The sequence below is a fragment of the Physeter macrocephalus genome, chromosome 9 (genome assembly GCF_002837175.3).
Source record: "Physeter macrocephalus isolate SW-GA chromosome 9, ASM283717v5, whole genome shotgun sequence".
In the NCBI taxonomy this organism is placed as follows: Eukaryota; Metazoa; Chordata; class Mammalia; order Artiodactyla; family Physeteridae; genus Physeter; species Physeter macrocephalus.
The window spans coordinates 35273837-35295343 of NC_041222.1; positions in this window are offsets into that span (position 1 = coordinate 35273837).

Consider the following 21507-nt stretch of genomic DNA (forward strand, 5'->3'; position numbering starts at 1 on the left):
AGACGAATGGATAAAGAAGATGTGGTACATATATACAATGGAATATTACTCAGCCATAAATAGGAATGAAATTGGGTTGTTTGTAGAGATGTGGATGGACCTAGAGACTGTCATACTGAGTGAAGTAAGTCAGAAAGAGAAAAACAAATATCGTATATTAACACATATATGTGGAATCTAGAAAAATGGTACAGATGAACCGGTTTGCAAGGCAGAAATAGACACAGAATTAGAGAACAAATGTATGGACACCAAGGGGAGAAAGCAGCAGGGGGTGGGGGTGGTGTGATGAATTGGGTGATTGGGATTGACATGTATACAGTGATGTGTATAAAATAGGTAACTAATAACCTTCTGTATTAAAAATAAATAAATAAAATAAAATTTAAAAAACAAACAAAACAAAAAAACCTGCAGGGCTGGAAAGCAGGTCAGTGGTTGCCAGGGGATGAGGTTGGGGAATGCTTGATTACAAAGGAGCAACACAAGGGAATTTTGGGGGTGAGGGGTGGCGATAGAACTATTCTGTGTCTTGATTGTGGTGGTGGATACATGCCTCTTTGCATTTGTCAATAGAAACATACATCAAAAAAAAGAATTTTATTGTATGTAAAACCAAATATTTTAAAATAAGTTTAAAAACTCAAAACAACAACAACAACAACAAAAAATCCCACTGTAACATAGCCAATAAAGTCAGTGATTGATTAGGTAAGAAGGTGAAGTGACTGAAATACATCCAGTTTTTTCAACTGTAAGGTGGAGCTAATAGTAATACCTATTTCCCAGGGTTGTTATGAGATTCTGCATCGCACAACATCTGGCACAGAGTAAATTCTCAATAACCATTATTAGTAATAAAGTGTAGCCATTAAGCACGCAAACCCTGGAGCACAATGCCCAGATTCAAGTTCTGGTTTGCCCACTTACTAGTTGTGTGGCCTTGGGTAAGTCATTTTGCTTCTGCTCCTCTGAGTTCTCTTATTTTAAAAATGTGGGTAATGACAGTATGTACCTCAGAGGGTCTCTGCTAGGGTTAACTGAGTTAATCACGGTGGAGTACCTGGAGCAGGGCCTGGCACCGTGCCATAAAGGGAGGGGGAGAGTTGTAAAAAACGAGCCAGGTGGGAGAAATGCCAAAAGCTCCTGTAAGTTCAGAAGGGAAATGAAGTGAGCTGGTTGCATGTGTGTGTGTGTTTGTGTGTTTGTGTGTGTGTGTGTGTGTGTGTGTGTGTGCAAGTGTGTAGGGATGGTTGGTCTTGGTCTTGGTTTTATCTAAATGAGTTGTACACCTAAAGTGAATGGAAAAAAAGGCAGGAAAAGACAAGTCTTAAACATTGATCAGGCATGCCTTTCAAGAACAACTTCCAACTGTGGCAGAGACACTGCGTGTAGGGCCTGGATGGAAACAGATCTGGATTCTCCAAAGACCAAGAGAGCTAAAACAAAGAAGGTAACTTGCTGCATTAGCATGGTGTCAAAGGCAGGGTGAATTTGCATTAAAGGAGTGTGAAAGTTTCAAGGCAAAGTAGGTACATGAGAAAAGAGAGTTAAATAGACCCAGAGACTCTGTTGAATGATTTAAACCTCTTATGCAGCTGATTGAATAAAGAGGGAGGTTTCTCTGTGTTTGTATGACCATAGTCATTGTGATGGTCACTCAGGTTGACTCCAGCGGATGCGTTGCCAGTGGCCACAACAGGAGAGGGGATTGTCAACAGGCACCAGTGACTCTGAGGTGGCACCATTTCACTGGAGGCTGGTAGTGGTCACATGGAGCTGGGGAGCCCTCATTGGATCTTTATCGCTGGCCGCATCTCTAAGGATCACATAAGTCCCAAGAATATGGGGAAAAGCATAATATTTAGTGAAATGACAAAAATTTTTATTAGTACATAAGTGAAAAATATAGAATATAAAACTGTATATGGACCTAATTTGGTTAAACGTATGCATAGAAAAATGGGAATGAAACACATTAAAATGGTAAAGAATAGTTGTGTCTGGGTGAGAATTACAGATGACATATACTCTTTTCTTTATATTTTATATCTTTTATATTTTCTATAATAAAAATGCTTCACTTTTGCAATTAGAAAAGAAGGAATAAATACAATTAACTTAAAAGGAAAAGAAGTTTCCTTTCCAAGTTCATAGCCCTACATGTTGTTCAGCAACATATGGTTGTTTGCCATTTGGATGAAAAGGGCAATAAATACTTTAACTGCTGGCTACATTCTCTAACCTCTAGGTGAAGCTCAGAGCTTCTCAATCTTATTTCAGATCCAAGAAAGAGGGTCTTTTATGCAGGTCAAAGACATAATGGAGTCCTCAGAAACCCAGCGTGAGCCATAGTGGTTGAAGCTTGGGTGGGAGTGATGAAGACATTCAAAGCTCCTTCTTTCCAAGATATGCTGCTTCTTTTGGACCACTTCCTGTCACTTTTCTTGCTTTTGTCTCTCTCAGCTACTGTAAAAAGATGGGATTTATATTAGTTTGCTGATGCTGCCATAATGAAGTACCATAGACTGAGTGGCTTAAAGTACAGAAATTTACTTTCTCACAATTCTGGAGGCCAGAAGTCTGAGTGCAAGGTGTCAGCAGGGTTTGTTTCTTCTGAGGTCTCTCTTTTTGGCTTGCAGATGGCCATCTTCTCCTTCTATCTTCACATGGTCTTCCTTCTGTGTGTGTGTGTGTGTGTGTGTGTGTGTGTGTGTGTGTGTGTCCTAATCTGCTCTTTTAAGAACACTAGTCATATTGGACTTGGGCCTACACGAATGACCTCATTTTATCTTAATTATCTCTTTAAAGGCCCTGTCTCCCAAAACCAGTCACATCCTGAGGTCCTGGGTGTTAGGACTGCACTTATGAATGTTGGGGGGACAAAATTCAGCCAATAAAAGGGTTCAAGTGTTTTCTTTCTTAGGGGACCATATCTCTGCTCAGAGAGTCAAGGAAGAATGAATGCAAGGCTTAAGAGAAAGGGAACAAAAGAAGCTGCTTAGCTCATACACTTCAATATCAAAAAAAAAAAAAACCCAATCCAAAAATGGGCAGAAGACCTAAATAGACATTTCTCCAAAGAAGATATAAAGCTTGCCAACAAACACATGAAAGAATGCTCAACATCATTAATCATTAGAGAAATGCAAATCAAAATGCAAATGAGATATCATCTCACACCAGTCAGAATGGCCATCATCAAAAAATCTAGACACAATAAATGCTGGAGAGGGTGTGGAGAAAAGGGAACACTCTTGCACTGCTGGTGGGAATGTAAATTGATACAGCCACTATGGAGAACAGTATGGAGGTTCCTTAAAAAACTACAAATGCTAACACATATATATGGAATATAAGAAAAAAAAAAAGGTCATGAAGAACCTGGGGGCAAGATGGGAATAAAGACACAGACCTACTAGAGAATGAACTTGAGGATACGGGGAGGGGGAAGGGTAAGCTGGGACAAAGTGAGAGAGTGGCATGCACATATATACACTACCAAACGTAAAATAGATAGCTAGTGGGAAGCAGCCGCATAGTACAGGGAGATCAGCTCGGTGCTTTGTGACCACCAAGAGGGGTGGGATATGGAGGGTGGGAGGGAGATGCAAGAGGGAGTAGAGATATGGGGATATATGTATATGTATAACTGATTCACTTAGTTATAAAGCAGAAACTAACACACCATTGTAAAGCAATTATACTCCAATAAAGATGTTTAAAAAAAAAAAAAAAAGAAGCTGCTTAAATTTCCTGGATTTACAGCCCACCAGGTTAAGAAACCAGAGAGTAATCTGAGTAATCTGAGCCCAAATCTGCCTTTGTCTAGAGTGTCTATTCTGGGCACATAACGCTCTTAAATCTGTGACTGCACTGAGGCTGCTTAGGATTTGAAATCTTGGTTATCTCTTCTTTGGGGACATAACTAATATAGCATTAGGTTGATAACACCAAATTATTGGATGTTTCTACAAGGAAAAGCAAATTTGAGAACAGAGATATTTTAGAATCTTATTCAATAAATGCTGGGGAATCTTATTCAATAAATCTTATTCAATAAAAGAGAGGTCTGCTCTGGTCATATTACCCTTGATGGGTTGGTCAACATTGCCATTCTCTGCTAAAAATGAGAAGAAGCATTCTGAGGAACTCATATGGAATTTTAAGTTAATAAAATGCAAGAGGTTCTCTCTCCCCGCTGTCCAATGGATAAACATCCATAGAATGTACTCTGACCTCTTCCCCAATCACAAAGAACCCTGAAAGTTTTACAGTATGGAACTGATGTCCTTGACCTATGGAAGAGAAAAGCTCAGGTCTATGAATTTTGCCTTTGCCCAGCCAGGAGATGGTGCCATTTTTCTAGAGAATTTAGCCAGATTTAGCTTGAACTTTCCATTTGACCTTTAATAAGCTATGTGGGCACCATGCTCACAGCATGTTTCTATAGATGCTCCTATATAACCACTTTCTAGAAGATTCCAGTTAACTGCAGTTAAACAAACTGGAATCTTCAAGCTTCTCAGTTTAAGTAAAAACTTTTATTTTTTAAACATGGGGTTAATTAGAGAAAAACTTAGTATCTTCTTATAAACATATATTTTAGGAGCTCATGCTTTCCTTCTCCTCCTCCTTCTCCGCCTGCACCCCCCATCCCCTCTCCCACTCATCTTGCTCCGACATACTAGCTGACATCATCTTTTCTTACCTTGACTTTTGAAAGACCCGCTTACCATCTTTCACTGTTATGTGTGGTGGTTGGTTTACTGAATTCAACAGTAAAATTGTATCTTTTGAGAAATGAATATTTCTAAATATGTATCTGAATATTTATCTTTTTAACTATAACACTTTTCTTCAAAATTCTTAATGAAAAATTTCAAACATTCAGAATACTTGAAAGACCAATATAATAGGCATCATATACCATACCCACCATATAGATTCAACAATTATTAACATGTTTCCATTTTTCTTAAGGTACAAATATAAATATATAGATATATATGTATATATATTTATACGCTTGGAAGTTGGTTGTAGACATTATGAAATAGCCTTAAATATTCAGCATGTAACTTCTTTTTTTTTTTTTTTTTTTCTGGTACGCGGGCCTCTCACTGTTGTGGCCTCTCCCGTTGCGGAGAACAGGCTCCGGACACGCAGGCTCAGCGGCCATGGCTCACGGGCCCAGCCGCTCCGCGGCTTGCGGGATCTTCCCGGACCAGGGCACGAACCCCTCCGCGGCTTGCGGGATCTCCCCGGACCAGGGCACGAACCCATGTCCCCTGCATCGGCAGGCAGACTCTCAACCACTGCGCCACCAGGGAAGCCCTAGCATGTAACTTCTAAGAATAAAGACATTCTTCTACCTAACTGCTAATCACACCTAAGAAATATAATCACACCTAAGAAAATTGACAATAACAATTTCTAAGTGTTACCTAATACCTAGTCCTATTCAAATTTTCCTAGTTATTCCCCCTATATCTTTTGTAGCAAGTTTTGTTCCGTTGGATCCAATCAAGGTTCATACATTGCATTTGGTCGTTTTGTTTGTTCAGTCTCTTCTAATATAAAACCCCTCCTCCCATCCTCTTACTTTAAACAATGATTTTTTTTAACAGACCAGGCCTACTTTTATTTAGAATGTCCCACATTTTGGATTTCTCTGTTTGTTTCCTCATAGAGTTGTTCTTAAACTGCATCCCTCAGAAATCAGAGGCTGAGGGAAAGGCTTATCGGCTACAAGCTTATTAGGAAATGCAGCCTCAGGGAGCAGGAGTGGGTGCATATATGGGGCATAAGGCAGCAGAAGAGGGTGAATCAATATGAAGACAAATTATCAAGCTGCCCACTATCTGGTGTTAAGCACAATGATTACTTTATCTCGTGGGATCGTTTGAGGGAGGATGTAAATGACTGTTTCGTAAGATAATCTGTCTGGAGGAGAAAGAGGGAAGAACTTATTCATTGGCTTTCATATTCCACTGATGCAGTATTCACGTTCACCCCATGGAGTGTTAATCCTTCCCTCCTTCCAGTTGGTGTGTGAGCAAGCCCAGAGCTGGCTGGTGGAATTTCAAACTTCTGTCTACTGGGAAGCCCTGGGATGAGAAGCTGCACTTGAAGGTGGTGCCCACATGAAGTCAACTGGAGCCCAGCCACAGTTGGTCTCTGCAAGGATGGCTGAGGCAGAACAAAATGGCTCTGGAAACAGCTGAGGCTGAGAAGATCTGAAGTGGTGCAGGAGTAGTATCTGATGTAGTATTTTTTAACTAGTTCCTCTATCCCCAGTAATTTCTATAAACTGGAGGTCAGATCTAAAATCTTGATGAGATTCAGGTAAAACATTTTGGCCAGAAAACTTCATAAGTGGGGCTTCCCTGGTGGCACAGTGGTTGAGAATCCGCCTGCCAATGCAGGGGACAGGGGTTCGAGCCCTGGTCTGGGAAGATCCCACATGCTGCCGAGCAACTAAGCCTGTGCGCCACAACTACTGAGCCTGTGCTCTAGAGCCCGCAAGCCACAACTACTGAGCCTGTGTGCCACAACAACTGAAGCCTGCGTGCCTACAGCCCATGCTCCACAACAAGAGAAACCACCATAATGAGAAGCCCACGCACCGCAACGAGTAGCCCACGCTTGCCGCAACTAGAGAAAGCCTGCGAGCATCAACGAAGACCCAATGCAGCCAAAAATAAATAAAAATAAATAAATTTATTAAAAAAGAAAACTTCATTAAGTGATGTTGTGTGCTTCATGTTACAACACATCAGAAGGCACAAAATGGCAGGTTGTCCCACTATTAGTGATGCTAAGTCCCTTGGTTTGGTTATGACCACTAGATCTATTCAGTGTAAATCTCTGTCTTCCCCTCTGCAATCAGTGTATATCTTTGGGGTGATATGACGCTGTCCTTTCCCTAGCAATCTTTTATGGGTTTTTTTGGATATTGAGTTGTATGAGCTGTTTATAAATTGTGGACATTAACCCCTTATCAGTCATATCATTTACAAATATTTTCTCACATTGGGTAGGTTGTCTTTTCATTTTGTCAATGTTTTCCTTTGCTATACAAAAGCTTTTAAGTTTAATTAGGTCCCATTTGTTTATTTTTGCTTTTATTTCTTTTGCCTTAGGAGACAAACCAAAAAAGTATTGCTACGATTTATGTCAAAGAGTGTTCTGCCTATGTTCTCTTCTAGGAGATTTATGGTTTCAGGTCTTATATTTAGGTCTTTAATCCACTTTGAGTTTATTTTTGTATATGGTGTGAGGAAATGTCATAATCTCATTTTTCTCCACATATTATAGCTGTCCAGTTTTCCCAACACCACTTGTTGAAGAGACAGTCTTTTCTCTATTGTATATTCTTGCCTGCTTTGTCATTGATTAATTGTCCATAAATGCATGGTTTATTTCTGGGCTCTCTATTCTGTTCCGTTGATCTATGTGTCTGTTTTTTGTGCCAGTACCATACCATTTTGCTTACTGTAGCTTTGTAGTATAGTGGGCAGTCAGGGAGCATGATTCCTTCAGCTCTGTTCTTCTTTCTCAAGAAGAAAGAAGACTATTTTGACTATTGATTCTTTGTGCTTCCATACAAATTTAAAAACGATTTGTTCTAGTTCTGTGAAAAATGCTATTGGTATTTTAATAGGGATTGCATTGAATCTGTAGGCTGCTTTGGGTATAGTGGACATCTTAACAATATTAATTCTTCCAGCCCAAGAACATGGGATATATTTCTTTTCCTTGCATCATTTTTGAATTCATTCATCAATGTTTTATAGTTTTCAGAGTATACTTCTTTCACTTCCTTGGTTAAGTTTATTCCTAGGTATTTTATTCTTTCTGATGTTATTGTGAATGGGATTGTTTCCTTAATTTCCCTTTCTGATATTTCATTGATGTGTATAGAAATGCAACAGATTTCTCTATATTAATCTCATATCTTGCAACTTTACTGAATTCATTTACTAGTTCTAACAGTTTTTTGGTGGAGACTTCAGGGTTTTCTATATACAGTATCATGTCATCTGCAAATAGTGACAGTTTTACTTCTTCCCTTCCAATCTGGATGCCTTTTATTTCTTTTTCTTCTCTAATTGCTGTGGCTAGGACTTCCAATCCTATGTTAAATAGAAGGGATGAAAGTGGGCATCTTTCCTTGTTTCTGATTTTAGAGGAAAAGCTTTATGCTTTTCAACATTGAGTATGACGTTAAGTGTAGGTTTGTCATAAGGAGCCTTTATTATGTTGAGATATGTACCCTCTATACCGAATTTGATGAGAGTTTTCCCTAGTAATCTTTTTTTTTTTTAATGGCATTACTCCTATTGGGACATTTATTCTTTTTTTTTTTTTAACATCTTTATTGGAGTATAATTGCTTCACAATGCTGTGTTAGTTTCTGCTGCATAACAAAGTGAATCAACCACATGCATACATATATCCCCATATCCCCTCCCACTTGTGCCTCCCTCCCACCCTCCCTATCCCATGCCTCTAGGTCTTTGAAAAGCACCGAGCTGATCTCTTGGTGCTATGCTGCTACTTCCCACTAGCCATCTATTTTACATTTGTTAGTGTATATATGTCAATGCTACTCTCACTTCGCCCCAGCTTCCCTTTTCCCCACGCTGTGTCCTCAAGTCCATTCTCTATGTTTGCGTCTTTATTTTTGCCCTGCCACTTGGTTCATCAGTACCATTTTTCTTTTAGATTCCATATATATGCGTTAGCATACAGTATTTGTTTTTCTCTTTCTGACTTACTTCACTCTGTATGACAGACTCTAGGTCCATCCACCTCACTACAAATAACTCAATTTCATTTCTTTTTATGTTTGAGTAATATTCCATTGTATATATATGCTACTTCTTCCTTATCCTTTCATCTGTCAATGGACACTTAGGTTGCTTCCATGTCCTGCTATTGTAAATAGTGCCACAATGAACATTGTGGTACATGTCTCTTTTTGAATTATGGTTTTCTCAGGCTATATGCCCAGTAGTGGGATTGCTGGGTTATATGGTGGTTCTATTTTTAGTTTTTTTAGGAATCTCCATACTGTTCTCCATAGAGACTGTATCAATTTACATTCCCACCAACAGTGCAGGAAGGTTCCCTTTTCACCACACCCTCTCCAGCATTTATTGTTTCTAGATTTTTTGTTAATGGCCACTCTGACTGGTGTAAAGTGATACCTCATTGTAGCTTTGATTTGCATTTCTCTAATAATTAGTGATGTTGAGCATCTTTTCATGTGCCTCTTGGCCATCTGTATATCTTCTTTGGAGAAATGTCTATTTAAGTCTTCCACCCATTGTTTAATTGGGTTTTTTTTTTTGATATTGAGCTACATGAGCTGTTAGTATACTTTGGAGATTAATCCTTTGTCTGTTGTTTCATTTGCAAATAATTTCTCACATTCTGAGGGTTGTCTTTTCATCTTGTTTATGGTTTCCTTTGCTATGCACGCGTCTGGAGCCTGTGCTCCGCAATGGGAGAGGCCACAACAGTGAGAGGCCCCGTGCTGCAAAAAAAAAAAAAAAAAAAAAAAAAGATGTTGCTGTGGTTTATGTCAAAGTGTTTTTCCTATGTTTTCCTCTAAGAATTTTATAGTGTCCAGTCTTACATTTAGGTCTTTAATCCATTTGGAGTTTATTTTTCTGCATGGTGTTAGGTAGTGTTCTAATTTTATTCTTTTACATGTAGCTGTCCCATTTTCCCAGCACCACTTATTGAAGAGGCTGTCTTTTCTCTATTGTATGTTCTTGCCTCCTTTGTTTTATATTAGATGACCATATGTGTGTGGGTTTATCTCTGGGCTTTCTATCCTGTACTATTGATCTATATATCTGTTTTTGTGCCAGTATCATACTGTCTTTTTTAAAAAAATATTTTTCCTCTTATTTAATTTTTTGGGGGGAGGTTAATTTATTTAACTTATTTTTGGCTGTGTTGAGTCCTCATTGCTGCACATGGGCTCTCCCCAGTTGCAGCAAGCAGGGGCCTCTCCCTGTTGCAGCGCGCAGGCCTCTCACTGCAGTGGCCTCTCTTGTTGCAGAGCATGGGCCCCAGGTGCGCGGGCTTCAGAAGTTGTGGCTCTTGGGCTCCCGAGCGCAGTTTCAGCAGCTGTGGCACACGGGCTCAGTTGCTCCGCGGCATGTGGGATCCTCCCGGACCAGGGCTTGAACCTGCGTCCCCTGCACTGGCAGGCAGACTGCCAACCACTGCGCCACCAGGGAAGCCCCATGCTGTCTTGATTACTGTAGCTTTGTAGTATAGTTTGAAGTCTGGGAACCTGATTCCTCCAGCTCCATATTTCTTTCTCAAGACTGCTTTGGCTATTTGGGGTCTTTTGTGTTTCCATACAAATTGCAAATTTTTTTGTTCTAATTCTGTGAAAAATGTCATTGGTAGTTTGATAAGGATTGCATTGAATCAGTAAATTGCTTTGGGTAGTATAGTCAATTTTCACGACGTTGATTCTTCCAATCCAAGAGCATGGTATATCTCTCCATCTGTTTGTATTGTCTTTAATTTCTTTCATCAGTGTCTTATAGTTTTCTGAGTACAGGTCTTTGTCTCCTTGGTAGGTTTATTCCTAGGTATCTTATTCTTTTTGTTGCAATAGTAAATGGGAGTGTTTCCTTAACTTCTCTTTCAGATTTTTTGTCATTAGTTTATAGGAATGCCAGAGATTTCTGTGCATTAATTTTGGATCCTGCTACTTTACCAAATTCACTGATTAGCTCTAGTAGTTTTCTGGTGGCATCTTTAGGATTCTTTATGTATAGTATCATGTCATCTGCAAACAGTGACAGTTTTACTTCTTTTCTTATTTGTATTCCTTTTATTTCTTTTTCTTCTCTGATTGCTGTGGCTAGGACTTCCAAAACGATGCTGAATAAGAGTGGTGAGAGTGGACATCCTTGTCTGGTTCCTGATCTTAGTGTAAGTGCTTTCAGTTTTTCACCATTGAGTATGATGTTTGCTGTGGGTTTGTCATATATGGCCTTTATTATGCTGAGGGAGGTTCCCTATATGCCCATTTTCTGGAGACTTTTTTTTTTTTTTTTTTTTGGCTGTGTTGGGTCTTCGTGTCTGTGCGAGGGCTTTCTCCAGTTGCAGCGAGCGGGGGCCACTCTTCATCACAGTGCGCGGGCCTCTCACTGTCGCGGCCTCTCCCATTGCGGAGCACAGGCTCCAGATGCGCAGGCTCGGTAGCTGTGGCTCACGGACTTAGTTGCTCCGCGGCATGTGGGATCTTCCCAGACCAGGGCTCTAACCCGTGTCCCCTGCATTGGCAGACACATTCCCAACCACTGTGCCACCAGGGAAGCCCTGGAGAGTTTTTTTAATCATAAATGGGTGTTGAATTTTGTCAAAAGCTTTTTCTGCATCTACTGAGATGATCATATGGTTTTTATTCCTTAATTTGTTAATATGGTGTATCACATTGATTGATTTGCATATATTGAAGAATCCTGCATTCCTGGGATAAATCCCACTTGATCATGGTGTATGATCCTTTTACTATGTTGTTGATTCTGTTTGCTAGTATTTTGTTCAGGATTTTTGCATCTATGTTCATCAGTGATATTGGTCTATAAGTTTTCTTTTCTCTTTTTTAAATAATTTGTTTATTTATTTATTTTTGGGTGCATTGGGTCTTCATTGCTGTGCGTGGGCTTTCTCTAGTTGAGGCGAACGGGGGCTACTCTTCACTGCGGTACATGGCGTTCTCACTGTGGTGGCTTCTCTTGTTGCGGAGCACGGGCTCTAGGTGCATGGGCTTCAGTAGTTGTGGCACGCGGGCTCAGTAGTTGTTGCTCATGGGCTCTAGAGCACAGACTCAGTAGTTGTGGTGTATGGGCTTACTTGCTTCACGGCATGTGAGATCTTCCTGGACCAGGGCTCAAACCCCTGTCCCCTGCATTGGCAGGCAGATTCTTATCCACTGCGCTACCAGGGACATCCTATAATTTTCTTTTTTTGTGATATCTTTTTCTGGGTTTGGTGATGGTGGCTTTGTAGAATGAATTTGGGAGTGTTCCTCCCTCTGTGGTTTTAATATCCATTGATTATACTTTTCTGAATCAGTTATTTCATTGAGGGTTGCAAAATGGTGATTTTAAAAATTTCATCTTTTGTTTTATATTTACTTGACATTATTCTGTAGAGAAGTTTTCCTTTATCACCTGGGAATTAATTATCATGGCTTTTATGGGGGCAGTTAAATACATAGTTTTTCCTTTTTAATTTCCAATTTTCAGAGTAAGTAGTTGAAGTCGTAGTCATTTCCAATGGTGCCAAAATTGTTTTTCTTTTGCTTTTTTAAGAATATACATATACCTATATATATGCATTGGCTTTCCATACATTGAATATTTAACAATTCATTATAGTTATTATTCTTTTTGATGCTAAAGTTTTTTCCAAATTTGACCAGTGGAAGCCCTAAAAGTTGGTTACTGTGTTTTATTGATAAGACCTCATAATACTTTTAGTGAGTGCCTCCTTGCTTTCTGGCAAGACATCCCATTGTGTACTTTCCCTGCCCCAGACTTGCAATCAAACCTTTCTCAGAAAAACTCTGGTTCCTTTTATTGGGGAGTGGTATTTAGAAGCCAAGATCCAGATGCGAGGTGTGCTATTGCCACTGCAGTTTCCTTGCTTCCAGACTCTTTCAGTGGATAGAATTAGGAAATATGTTTTTTAAAAATCATGAGTTTATAATAATATTTCTAATTCAAATTTAACACAATAGATTATTTTTTACCTTCTTTGATTTTATATATGTATCTCTTCCTTTTTACACTAACAGTTTTCTTTCCTAATAACACTAACAAATTTACTTATTTGCTTTACCCTACAGTACTTTAAACAATAGCACCAATATTACTACTACAATAAACAAAGAAAAGATTAAGATTTCTTTATAGTTCTTTTGGTCTTTATGACATATCTCAGTAAGATGGATAGCAGTGTATTAAGCTTAAAAATCACCTGAGAAATGTTGTCCTCTGTGTGGTTATGTTAAAAATTTGATGTATATATTTCAGTTTGCTTCATTTTGTTTTAAATCCAGCATTTAGTTTCTTTCCCTATTCAGTTAATTTTATTTTGAATTACAAAGAATACTTACATGAGTCAAGGAAAACTGGTAAATATGTAAATTCAGAGAAGTCTTACTTCCATCTTTATCCCTTCTACCTGATTCCTCCTCTGTCCCCCATTTTTAAAAATTACTTCCTGGTTTATTATTCCATTTTTTTTTCAATAATAGGCAAATACGTATTATCCTCTTGTTTCTCCTTCACAAAAAGTAGAATACTATAAACTTGTTCCACAATTTGCTCTTTTTCATTTAATACCATCCTGAAGATAACTCCGTATTGGTATACAGAGGTCTTTCTCATTCTGTTTTCATGGTTGCATGGTTCTCCATTGTGTGGATGTTTCATAGTTGATTCATCCATTTCCTTATTGGTGGACACGTGGGTTGTTTGGAGATATTTTTAAATATTTGATATTTTTGGATGGAAATTTTAAAAAATGTGTTTCTTGCTCTCCTATCTTTTTTTGAGTGATTTTTTTCTTGATGCCTCGGGTTCTGATTTGTTTTTGTTTGAAGTGCAAAGCTTCAGAGAGTAAATCTCCTATCTCTTTGGGGGATAGGTAAATGTTATTGCCTGGCTGCTCAAAGAGAAAGAGGAACCTGCACTCTAATTGTTTCCCATAAAAATTTTTCACCACTTGCTTCTCCCTTAGTATAGCTGAGACTGCTGATTTCTGAGCCTTTCAGTGGTTTTGGGTGGGGGTGGATCAGCATTTTCTCATTGGTTTCTGCTCCTTAGGCACTTGGGTTTCAGCTTTCTTCAGCTCTGCTAAGTCAATTTTGACTTCTTTATCTGCTTTCCACTTCCTGAAATTTTATTGAATTATCATTCTCTTTTCTGGTCCTTTGTCCTTTGTCTTCAACCCTTTGTAGTCATTTTAGAGGACTTTTAAAAGGAAGCAAAAGTAATGCAGTTATCCAAACCTTCACATTTAACCAAAAACCTCCTTAAGCAGTTTAAATCTTCACTATTTGGTAAAAACTCTTTTGTTTTGAAACATCTGAAGATCCCCTAAAGCCCCACCATGAATCCTCGTATATATTGTACTATAATTGCCTAATCATTACCCTGATGTTAGACACTTAGATGGATTCCAGTTTGTTATTATGGTAATGACACAATATGAACATGTTTGCACATCAATTATCATCCACAATTATGGCTGTGTTTCTATTTAAGTTGTTTAAATTTGCATTTCTTTAAGTATATATTTTTTCCTATATATGTATGAGATCTGCATTTCTTCTTTTGTGAATTGTCTATGTTATACCATAATATTTATGTTATTATAATTTTTATATATGTTAAATCACTGTACTTATTGCAATATTTTTCTGATTTATTGTTTGCCTCTTAATTTTTTTACATTTACAGGTGCAGACATTTCTAATTTTGCACAAACACCAGAATTTTTCCTTATTTCTTCTATCACTTTTAAACTTAAAAATATATTTGCCTATAGATACTTAGTAAATATTTCTGATTTTCGCAGATAAAGATGTGAGAATCATTAGTATAGAGGTCAGAGCTGGAGTTCTGAGACTGCAGCAGATCAATATGGGGAAACGTGGCAAGAGAAGATTTGGGGTCGATGAGAACTGAGGTTTGGGAAATGCCCACAGTAAGAGAGAGAAGGAGAAAGCGGACTTGGTGAAGAACTAGGCAGAGAGGCGCCTAAGAGACCTGCGATGTGATTTAAGTACTCTGAAGAGTGTAAAGCCTTATGAAAGCCTAAGATGATCTGACCTCAGTGTTACTCTTTCTTGCCAATATGCTGAAGCCCCAGGGCCATTCCTGCAGGTGCTGTTAGGTGGGTGCATCTGAAGACAAGCATCTTGAAATGGAGAGAAAAAAGTGTTACGTTTTCTTGTGATGTCAGAGCACAGTACCAGGCCCTTCTGTATAATTTACCAGACTCATCTTAGCACTTACGATCACTGTCTTCTCAAGCAAAGCTAGTGCTGCAGATGAAAAATGTCAGGGAACTCCAATCCTCAACTATTCCTTTTCTCTCCCTGTTCTAAAAGAGTTATTAAGTAGCTGAATTCCAAGACTATTGTTTCTTTTCTTTTTTTTTTTCAACTGAAGTATAGTTAAAGATTATTTTTTCTCAAATATAAAGTTTAGCTCCCCAGAGCAGTGGCATGTACCTTCCATTAAGAAAGGTGAATAAGAGCTACAGAACTTGCCACAGTTGGTGGAGAACTATGACTTTCCAAATGGGATATTCTGACCTGGCTTCTTCCAATTCTTGGGCCTATTCTTGGCATTTTCCTCTACCTCCCACCCTTTACCACCATGACTCTAATGAGAAGAACTCTAAACCACTGTTTTGCAGTGGTAGCTCCTGGAAAAATCTTGCTGTGTTTTTAGGGGATCACTGGAATGGAAAAGTAATGCTGCATTTATGATGTTGTAGAATTTCCCAAAAGGGCAGGGCAGATGAGGAAGGGGCCACAGGAAGCAAAAGCTGTGAATCTATCTCTGTTGAAGATGATAATCACCGTGCCATTTATCAAGTATACTTAGTTACTTTGCAAATACTTCAGTGTAAGCTATATTCATGTAAGAGATCAGAGATCATTCAGTGTATTTAGGCTTTTGGCCTAATTTTTAATAGCCTCACTGCCTAGTTCTGTTAGATTCCATCGATTTCATTTATCAATAGATCAGTGAGATATTAATGGTATAGCCGATCATCTTTCAGGGGCCAAATGCAGTGTATTCCCAACAAATTACCCCTGAGATGATTCTTTGGGTGTTCTAAAGATCACTTTTTAGTAGTAACTCGAACATTTGGGTTTTCATGGTCTTAAAAAACCAGTGCTGGTTAAAGTGACCCAAGCCTAAATCTTGGCTCTTGGTTTTCCATTCTAATGAGAATTACTGTGATGAAGGAGGAGTGATTTGAATAAACAAACATTTACTGAATACCAACTGTGTGCAAGAGCTAGTGATGCCATTCTTGTTGTTCTGTTTGTTTGAGTAGAACGCTATGTGTGCACTGATGCAGGGAACAGAGGCAGGCAGGGTAGAGGAAAGCTTGGAAAGTTTTCAAGATTAATTAGCATGAAGGTGGGGCATTTGGGATATCTGGCACCAGATAGTAATCAACAGTACTAATTATACTCTCATATTAAATCAGTTATGGTGGATGAATTGGAGTCCATCAGCCAGTATGGTTAAGAATGCTGCAGCTGTTGTGAATTTCCCTTTAAAAGATGTTTACATGTTTCTATAGCTTATATATTAGTGGACTGCATTTTATTTTGCAGAATTTTTCTTAGAGAAAATGATCCCCATTTTTTCAGTTACAGTAGAAAATTGAAATATGAGAGTAAGATGGGCTAACATAAAAATCACCTGGAATGACACATTCTCAGTCAAGTTACTACTACATAGTCAACAGTTTTTATTTCCATTTTTTGAGGGTGCTCACAGTGCTGCAAGGGACATGTGGTGATCTTGAGGCCTAAGTTCTAAACTGAATCGCTTCATTATTAGATGGGAGGAGACTCTGTAATGTGTTCTGTTCATTAGTATTTCTGTTGGGAAATTAGATGGCATTTGAGGCTGTGTAGGGCTGGCTGGTGGGATCAAGAATGGGTATTTTGGGGCTTCCCTGGTGGCGCAGTGGTTGAGAGTCCGCCTGCCGATGCAGGGGACACGGGTTCGTGCCTGCCGATGCAGGGGACACAGGTTCATGCCCCGGTCCGGGAAGATACCCCATGCCGCGGAGCGGCTGGGCCCGTGAGCCATGGCCGCTGAGCCTGCGCGTCCGGAGCCTGTGCTCCGTAACGGGAGAGACCACAACAGTGAGAGGCCCGCGTACCGCAAAAAAAAAAAAAAGCAAAAAAATAGAATGGGTATTTTGTTCTTAGAGCACAGGCATTCTTCAGTAACATCTTTCTGGCACGTTCAGGTGAGTGACATGTGAAGCCTGGTGTGACCTTTCTTTGATTGGGGTTTTTTTTTTAATAGAGTCATCAGATTATAATTGGGTTTAGCCTTTGGGCACTGAAGAGATATCTGTGCCATTTTTCAGGAAATTTAATTCAATTCAACTAAATGTGTTAAATGCACATGATAGGCATTTAATGCATTTAGTATTCAGTATTCTCACATAGCACATGAAAATGAAAGAAGTACCCCTCTCTCTTGTTTTTTTTTTTTTTAAGAAAAAAACCCCCTGTGATTAACAATGTTTGTAGTCAGTGGCTCTATATAATCACATATGATGCTTCTTAAGAGGGAGAATATTCTGTCCTCTGTATTTTCTGTAAATTGGTAGTTAGATCTAGAGTCTGTCAATTCTAGAGGGTTGATCAAATTTGAGTTGAATGATTTTTGGCAAGAATACTTCCATAGGTGGTAGTACTTCCAGCATTTCCATTTGTTTCTTTTTATAGATCCCTTTTCTCTGCTGAAATCCTCCATGTGCTCCTGTGTGTTGTGCACACTGTTCACTAGATGCTTTAACATATTTATCATATTTATTTTAAAGTCCCTGCCTAGTAATTCCTCCATCTGGGTCGATTTCCAATGATGGTTTTCTCTCTTGACCTCTCATGGGTCACATTTTCTTTCTACTTCATGTTGCTTGTAATTTTTGATTGCATACCAGCCATTTTCTTTAAAATAATAGTAGAGATTGAGATCAAGAACATTTACTCCCATAAAAGAATATACCCATTCTTCTTTCAGGCAGCTAAGTAGAGAGCACTAGTTTGTAAATCAATGGGGTCTGGGCTTTGCTGCAGCTTTAGCTTGATTCAGTTCTCCACTGGCTCAGGTATTTTGAAGGTAGAACTAGGACTTTTTCTTCAGTGAGCATTAGGACTGAACACTGGTGAGATTCCAGGAATCTCTTTTTACTCTATAGGTGAACTATCTGCTTTTTGAGTTGTGGGAGAATTTTCTGTGCTTTATAGGTTGGCTGTCAGCTTTTTGAGTCTTTGAGGAGTTCTCTTTGTTTTTCTAATTCTGTTCTTGCCTGGAGACATCTGCTCTGCTCCCTTGGTCACAGCCTTGGGAAGGCTGCTTCAGTATACTCAAAAAGGCTGGAGTACCTCAGAGGCATCTCTTTCAGTTCTTCTGCCCCACCTCCAGCCTTTGGAAAACTCTTTAGCACAATTAATTTGCTACAACAATTAAGAAAATAAGTTTGCTTAAATAAGAGTAGTACAGAAAAAGTGTTTTGACCATTTAAATACTGAATCCCTTCAGGATTCTGAAGGCTACACACCAAGCTAGATGGGATGAAAACTCTAGTAGACATTTGTTTATGAGAAGGCTGCTCCCTTCCTTAAGAGCATCTGTTTCCCACTGGGGAATTTCTCCTCCACTGTGAACGGGTGAATAAGTCTGACAGCTAGGGGTGCGGTGCTGGTGGAGCTCCTGCGACCTGGAAGGAAGCATCAGGAGAGAAAAACATTACTCTATTGCTGCTTTCTCCCCATTGCTTTCACTGCTCCAATTCCTCTAACTTGCCAAGCTCATTCCAGCTTCTGAGCCTTTGCCATTGCTGTTCTCCTTGCCTGGAGTGATGTTTCTCCAAATGGTCTAGAATGTAAGCACCATGAGAGCAGAGATTTCGTCTACTTTGTTCACAGCTGTCTCCCCAGTGCCCAGAATAGTGCCTAGCCTATAGTACAAACTCAAAAAATGATAGTAACTAAATGAATGAGCCTTTTTCTCCCCTCCCGCAGTACAAGCAAGGGCAGGCATTCACCTGGGTAATTGGCAATGGATGACTTAAGCTTGACCTAGCAGGCCCTTTCTCCTGGGATTTTGACTCTTGAGCAAAGGTGTCAGAGTGATGAGAGGAAGTGAGGGATATTGGAGGTCATTCACTGTTGCACCTAGAAGGTGCCAGGAGAATGTATTGAAACTGGTCCTTATGTGTGGCTTATGGAATGAGCCTCATTACTTTACAGACTACACTTAATATTTTACCTGTACAAATACCACCTGAATATAGCTGGACTATTTAATTGCAGGAACCTTTCATCATTCTGTTTGCTTTTGGTTTTGTTTTTCTTCTTCCCGGCTTGTTACATATAGATGCCCAATCCCTACTCTAACATTTTGGCCCGTGTTTGTTTTTGCCAGTCACCTTTTATTCCCTCCCTTAGAAAAACCCTGTTTAACGTACATGCATTTTTTAAACAATTGGATTTTGTATTTATGACAAAATACAAAATTTTGTATTGCTAGGTTGCTAGTGGCAACCCTCAATGTCTTGCAGAAATAAAGGTTGAGAATGGCCGGTGTAGAAGCCAAGATTTGGGGGTTTTCCAGTGCTTGTGTCCACTGGAAGAGATGGCAGTCGACTATCCTTCCAACCTAACTATTGTCTGTAGGCTGAAGAAAAAAAACATTATTCCAGAAAAAACATAAGCTAAAAACCCCGAATTGACTTTTTAGGAATATATACCATGAGTATTAAACACTTTTCTTAGTAATGCTCCCCCAGCCTAACAGACTTTTCCCCACATTCGATACATACGAAAATGTGCAGTACTGGTAAACACTAAGCATTTTGTTTAAATATTAAACTTTAAAGTGTCACATCAATTTTTAATGTGCAAGCTCTCCTTGAAAGCCTCTGCTAGGTTGCTGTTCCCTATCAGAGAAACACGTGAGGGTCATTAGCCAAGCTCTCGGGTTACAAGGAAAAGGCCTACTCCACTGCAAACCCTCCTCAGAGCGGCTCCAAAAAGCCAATATGCGAGCAGAGGGAAGGCTGGCTCACAATCACTTAAAGCCTCCATTTCCAAAACTGCTCTAACTAGGAAGTTGCAACCCCAGGAAGTTCTTCAGTCAACAGAACTTAGGGCTTACTTCTTGCAAAGAATTGCTGACTGGAGGAGAACTGTCTAGAACATGCGTGCACAGCAGTTTTCATTGGTGGAATTAGGGCCCCTGGGGAAGAATGTCTCTGGACTGAGAGTCACACCCTTGTCTCCCCCAAACCGTGTCATCTGATGAGTTTTTGCAATATTTGAATGAGGACTTGTGTCTTGACTAACTAGGCTGTGTGGTAAGTGTGGCCATAGATGAACACTCCCTATTCTTTATCCTTAGTGGACCATGGATCTGTAAAGAACGTGTAGCAGACAAAGGTCAGGACCACGATGCCTGACTTGGTACTAGTGGTAATGGTGGGGAGGAGGACCCATCATGAACTTTGTTTACGTCATCCATTTGTCTGTTCATCTGTTCCTTCACTTACTGAAGTAATGTATTCAGTGCCTCGAGTCCAGAAAGCCCTTCTGCTGTTCTTCAGGAATGTCAGGCAGCTAGTGTGTTTGAAACTTAGTGAGATATGGGGAGAGCGCTATGAGTTGAAGTTGGGTAGTCAGTCCATGTTGGAGTATGGAGGTAGTTCTGTTGTTGGCGTGTGCGCCTATTAGAATAGCCTCAGCGCTTCAGCCGTGTCCTGAGAGTAGGTAGGCTCGTTTGAGCCTCAGAAAGTTCTGAAAAGCACATATGTGGTATAGTTTCAGACCTTCGAAGGCTGTGCTTTAATAAGACTTCGATGCCAAATCATTTGGAATATGAATATGACAAAGGATTTGTAAGTCAAAAGTGCAGAAAATGGAATTGCTTGAAAGCTTCCTATTGGAACTTTGAGAACCAAGGATTTCCTAATGATTTGCAGCTTTGGTACGAACTGAATTATGAGTAACACAGGAAGGGAAGAAAATTATATGCTTTGGATATTCGGCCTGGATCTTCACGAACCACCCAAAAGGAAGGGATTGTGGTTGAAAATTTATGGCTTCTTTATTATGTGCATCTGTTAGTTTCATTGTCCAATAGGGTAGCCACTACCCACATGTGTCTATTAAAATTAAAATTAAATAGAGGTAAAAATCACTTCCTCAGTCACAGTAGCCGCATTTCAAGTGCTCAGTAGCCACATGTGGCCAGTGGCTATTGTATTGAACAGCATGGTTAAGACCATTTCTGTTATTGCAGAGAGTTCAACTAGACAGCACTGTGGACAATAATGAGAGGTTAAGAAACGGGGGTGATATAATATTTCTATGAAATGCCCTCTCCCATTTCCCTCAGGGGTTATTCCAAATCTTCAGCTCACTCAAGTTTTGTACCCCTCCTCCTCATCATCACTTTCAGCAGGTGGTTGTGACTCCTACTCTGTATGGAAAATAGACAACATTTAGTGGCCATCTTTTATCTTTTGGCCCGCCATCCCCACCACCTGCTTCTTTGCAGCTGCACTTATATCCTCATCCTTTCTTAGGGAGGAAGCAAATCCCTCCATCTGTGCACGAGAATCAATTCTTTTGTCACACATATATATATATATACATATATATATATATATATATTTTTTTTTTTTTTT